This window comes from Bos indicus x Bos taurus, chromosome 5 (assembly GCF_003369695.1).
Source record: "Bos indicus x Bos taurus breed Angus x Brahman F1 hybrid chromosome 5, Bos_hybrid_MaternalHap_v2.0, whole genome shotgun sequence".
NCBI lineage: Eukaryota > Metazoa > Chordata > Mammalia > Artiodactyla > Bovidae > Bos > Bos indicus x Bos taurus.
In genome coordinates this window covers 20,153,715-20,159,925 of record NC_040080.1, presented here as the reverse complement: position 1 = coordinate 20,159,925, position 6,211 = coordinate 20,153,715, and positions in this window count along the sequence as shown.

Here is a 6,211-nt window from a genome sequence, read left to right as displayed (position 1 = left end):
TTGCAGTGGTAGAGAATCTGCCTGCCAATGCAACAGATGTGGGTTCAATCCTCGGTGGGTAGATCCCCTGGAATAGGATATGTCAACCTGCACCTGCATTCTTGCCTGGGAAATTCCATGGACAGAGGAGACTTGTGGGCTAGAGTCCATGAGATCGAAAAGAGTCGAACACAACTGAATGACTGAGCACACACACACAAACACACATCATCACCATCATCAGAAGCCATGAGTAAAGGTAGAAATATACCAACAGAGACATTGCAAGTTTGAAATAAATGGTGCAGAGGTAAGCTAATATAAAGGACGGTTTTCAGACTTCTGGAGCTATCCAGCTGTGAACATGATTTATCCTTCAAGAAAGAATGGTCCTGAAGACCATTTGGGAATCATCACGGTTACTACTCCCACCATAAGCCTAGAGCATGCAGAAACAGGCAGGGGTGAGGAATGGTGACAAGACTATTTCCTCCTGGATTTCTGAATGTGGGGCCACCTCGTCAGCTTCAGCAGACAAGGCCGCCCCCATTCAGAACCTCAGGGACAAGGCCGTCACTCAGATCAGAGGAGGCAGGGCCTCCAACTAAGACCTTGGAGATGACACTGCTGCTCCAGTAGACCCAGAAAGCAGAACATCCAGTCAAAGAGGATAATTCTTGAGCCTTCAGGGCCAGTGGAATTTGCCTCTCCAGGATTTGGACTGGCATGGAACCCATGACTACTTTATTCTTTCTGATTTCTCCCTTTTGGAGAGGGAGTATCTGCCTTGAGCCTGCCTGATCCTGTATTATAGAAGCACATAACTTGGATGGTTTCACAGCTACAGAGGCATTTTGCCTTGGGATGAATCACACCTGGAGTCTCACCATCTCTGATTTAGATGAGACTGTACACTTGGAATTGATGGATGGGTTGAGATTCTTGAGACTGTTGGGTTAAATGTATTTAACATATTAGAAAGACATGACTTTTGGGAGCCAGAAGATGGAAAATTATGGGCTAAGTTTTGTCCCTCAAAGTTCAGACATTGACGCCCTAACTTCAAATGTGACTGTATTTGGAAACAGGGCCTTGATTGAGATAATTAAAGTCGAATAAAGACACTGGGTGGAGCCCTAATCTGATTAAGATTGGTGCCCCTGTTAAAAGGGATGAGACTCCAGAGAGTGCTCTCTCTTCTTGCACACAGGGGAAAAAAAAAGGTAACATGAGGACACAGTGAAAAGACAGCCATCTGTAAACCAGGAAGAAAGATCTCAGCAGCCATCTGCCTTCTGGCACCTTGATCTTGGATTTTCAGTCTCCAGAACTGTGAGAAAATAAATTTCTATTGTTTAAGCCACCACGTATTTTTTTTTTTACAGTGACCTGAGAAGTTGCCATAACAAAAGTCACTTTGAGGGTGGACTCGGCATTTATTAGGATTTATACTAGTCGTGGTATTGAAGAGAACTTCCTTCTGAGGACCTGCTTTCTCTTTCAATAACTGAAGTCCAATCATTAAATAGAATCATTATTGAAAATTACATTATCTAAACTTAAATAACTCATATTAAATGCAAAGTATCTACACTACTATGTATAAAATAAATAACTAATGAGAACCCACTGTATAGCCCAGGGAACCCTACTCAATGTTCTGTGGTGACCTAAATGGAAAGGAAATCCATAAACGAGGGGTTATGTGTATATGTATAGCTAACTCACTTTGGTTTACAACAGGAATTAGCACGAAGTTGTAAACACTATGATCCAGTAAACTTTTTTTAAAAAAACAAAGGTGATTAAAAACACACAAAAATTCAAAGCAGTGGTTTCTCTAGCAGTCATGTATGGATGTGAGAGTTGGACCATGAAGAAAGCTGAGCACCAAAGAATTGATGCTTTAGAACTGTGGTGTTGGAGAAGCCTTTTGAGAGTCCCTTGGACTGCAGGGAGATCAAACCTGTCAATCATGTAGGAAATCAGTCCTGAAGATTCTTTGGAAGGACTGATGTTGAAGCTGAAGCTCCAAACTTTTGCCACCTGATGCAAAGAACTGACTCATTAGAAAAGATCCTGATGCTGGGAAAGATTGAAGGCAGGAGGAAATGGGGAAGGCAGAGGATGAGATGGTTGGATGGCATCATTGATTCAAAGGACATGAGTTTGAGCAAGCTCCAGGAATTGGTGATGGACAGGAAGCCTGGTGTGCTACAGTCCATGGGGTCGCAAACAGTCAGACATGACTGAGCGACTGAACTGAACTGAATAAAAACACAGAAGTCACCAGTTTTTTTATTAGTAGTAGTAGTATGAAGCTATTTATATCTATTATATCTATATAATAGAAATACTGTGTATTTATACACAGATCTGCTACTGCACATCTCTATTAAATTCTGGTATTCAGTAATGTCACAAAGGTAGCTTGCAATCAGCCACATTGGGCATAATTGCATCATAGAAACCACTGAATTATTACAATAAAGAGACTGACCATATCAAAAGTTGCCATTGATGTGAAATCACTGGAACCATTCTACATTAATGATGGGCATAGTACAATTTCTTTGGAAAATGTTATATTTTTATAAGCTGTTTTAAACATATTTTCATCTAATAAGAAAATAGCTTGAGGTAAAATTTATAACCAAAATGTTTGTATTTAATGCATGCAATCTGAAGAGTGTGGACATAAGCCAATGATAACTTCAGCACAACTAAGATGGTAGACATACCCATCACCTTCCATATCACAACTGGAGGGTTCTTATCACAAAAGAGAGGGAAAAGACAAAAATACATATTTTGTATGTGACCTAGCAATTCTACTCCCAGGTATTTCCTCAAAAGATAAGAAAATAAATGTCCACAGAAAGACTTTAACAGAAATATTGATGCCAGTTTTATATGTAGTAGCAAAAAGTCAGAAACAACTCAATGGGCTAATGATAAGCAAAACTTTATAAATCCACACAATGAAATACCATGTAGCAATAATAAAGAATGAACCATTTGTCTATGCAACCATATGGATGAAACTCAAAAGCCTTATGCCGAGTAAAAGACACTAGACTTACAAAGAATTTATACTGTGTGTTTCCATTTATACAAAATTCTAAAACCAGCAAAATTTATCTCCATTAATAAGAGGTTAGTGGCTGCCTGCTTCCACAGGGTAGGGAAATGAATTGCAATGATACATCAGGGAACATTTTGAATAAATGAAAATGTTTTATATTTTGAGTCAAATTTTATATCTTGACCTTCCTTTGGAACAAAAGTAGATTTCACTCAACCATGATATTGTGGTTTTGGTTTCAGACCACCACAATAAAGTTAAGATTGCCATAAAGCAAGTCGCACAAATGTTTTGGTTTTCCAATGCATATAAACTTTATATTTATATGATATTATAGCCTGCTGCTGCTGCTGCTAAGTCACTTCAGTCATGTCTGACTCTGTGAGACCCCAAAGACGGCAGCCCACAAGGCTTCCCCGTCCCTGGGGTTCTCCAGGCAAGAACACTGGAGTGGGTTGCCATTTCCTTCTCCAATGCATGAAAGTGAAAAGTGTGAAATAGTTATGTCTAAAAAATGCACATAGTTTAATTTTTAAATATTTTATTGCTGAAAAATGCTCACCATCTCTGACACACTCAGATCAGATCAGTCCCTCAGTCGTGTCCGACTCTTTGCGACCCCATGAATCGCAGCACTCCAGGCCTCTCTGTCCATCACCAACTTCCAGAGTTCACTCAGACTCACGTCCACAGAGTCAGTGATGCCATCCAGCCATCTCATCCTCTGTCGTCCCCTTCTCCTCCTGCCCCCAACCCCTCCCAGCATCAGAGTCTTTTCCAATGAGTCAACTCTTTGCATGAGGTGGCCAAAGTACTGGAGTTTCAGCTTCAGCATCATTCCTTCCAAAGAAATTCCAGGGCTGATCTCCTTCAGAATGGACTGGTTGGATCTCCTTGCAGTCCAAGGGACTCTCAAGAGTCTTCACCAACACCACAGTTCAAAAGCATCAATTCTTCGGCACTCAGCCTTCTTCACAGTCCAACTCTCACATCCATACATGACCACAGGAAAAACCATAGCCTTGACTAGACAAACCTTTGTTGGCAAAGTAATGTCTCTGCTTTTGAATATGCTATCTAGGTTGGTTATAACCTTCCTTCCAAGGAGTAAGAGTCTTTTAATTTCATGGCTGCAGTCACCATCTGTAGTGATTTTGGAGCCCAGAAAAATAAAGTCTGACACTGTTTCCACTGTTTCCCCATCTATTTCCCATGAATTGATGGGACCAGATGCCATGATCTTCGTTTTCTGAATGTTGAGCTTTAAGCCAACTTTTTCACTCTCCACTTTCCCTTTCATCAAGAGGCTTTTTAGTTCCTCTTCACTTTCTGCCATAAGGGTGGTGTCATCTGCATATCTGAGCTTATTGATATTTCTCCCGGCAATCTTGATTCCAGTTTGTGTTTCTTCCAGTCCAGCATTTCTCATGATGTACTCTGCATATAAGTTAAATAAACAGGGTGACAATATACAGCCTTGACGAACTCCTTTTCCTATTTGGAACCAGTCTGTTGTTCCATGTCTAGTTCTAACTGTTGCTTCCTGACCTGCATACAGATTTCTCAAGAAGCAGATCAGGTGGTCCGGTATTCCCATCTCTTTCAGAATTCTCCACAGTTTATTGTGATCCACATAGTCAAAGGCTTTGGCATAGTCAATAAAGCAGAAATAGATGTTTTTCTGGAACTCTCTTGCTTTTTCCATGATCCAGCAGATGTTGGCAATTTGATCTCTGGTTCCTCTGCCTTTTCTAAAACCAGCTTGAACATCAGGAAGTTCATGGTTCACATATTGCTGGAGCCTGGCTTGGAGAATTTTGAGCATTACTTTACTAGCGTGTGAGATGAGTGCAATTGTGTGGTAGTTTGAGCATTCTTTGGCATTGCCTTTCTTTGGGATTGGAATGAAAACGGACCTTTTCCAGTCCTGTGGCCACTGCTGAGTTTTCCAAATTTGCTGGCATATTGAGTGCAGCACTTTCACAGCATCATCTTTCAGGATTTGGAATAGCTCAACTGGAATTCCATTACCTCCACTAGCTTTGTTCATAGTGATGCTTTCTAAGGCCCACTTGACTTCACATTCCAGGATGTCTGGCTCTAGGTCAGTGATCACACCATCGTGATTATTTGGGTCGTGGAGATCTTTTTTGTACAGTTCTTCTGTGTATTCTTGCCATCTCTTCTTAATATCTTCTGCTTCTGTTAGGTCCATACCATTTCTGTCCTTTATCAAGCTCATCTTTGCATGAAATGTTCCTTTGGTATCCCTGATTTTCTTGAGGAGATCCTTAGTCTTTCCCATTCTGTTATTTTCCTCTATTTCTTTGCATTGATCGCTGAAGAAGGCTTTCATATCTCTTCTTGCTATTCTTTGGAACTCTGCATTCAGATGCTTATATCTTTCCTTTTCTCCTTTGCTTTTTGCTTGTCTTCTTTTCACAGCTATTTGTAAGGCCTCCCCAGACAGCCATTTTGCTTTTTTGCATTTCTTTTCCATGGGGATGGTCTTGATCCCTGTCTCCTGTACAATGTCATAAACCTCATTCCATAGTTCATCAGGCACTCTATCTATCAGATCTAGGCCCTTAAATCTATTTGGTACAAACCTTCAACCTGTAAAAAATGCTGTATTCAAAAAGCACTAAAATACAAAGTGGTCTGTATTTTCTTGTATGCGTTCCTAATAGTCCTATGGATAGAATGATTTGGTGATGGCATAAGTAGAATATGTTCATCTTCCCTCAAACATTCTGTCTTCTTTCTGTCCCCAAATGGAAACTGTGGAATCCTATACCAAGGTCACAAGTGAGAGGCCTTGTACGAAGGCCACGGACAAGGAACCCACACCAAAGTCATCTCCAGAACTTACTGAGCTCCATAGCAACTGTTGCCATGAACCCCCCTAATCTAAACTGGCCAGCTCCCTGATATCATATTAGGTAAATACTAACCAGTCACCTAATAACTTCCTTCCACAGGAATTTTGTTTGTCTTGAGGCTATAAAAATTGGCTACTAGCCCAGGAAAGTGTCAGCTCTTCCTTGAACTGGACGGCTGTTCCAAGAGTGTCTACCATCCTAATGAACTCTATTCTTCTCTCATTCGGTCTCATGTCTGGAAATTTTTTTCCAACCCATGCAAAGA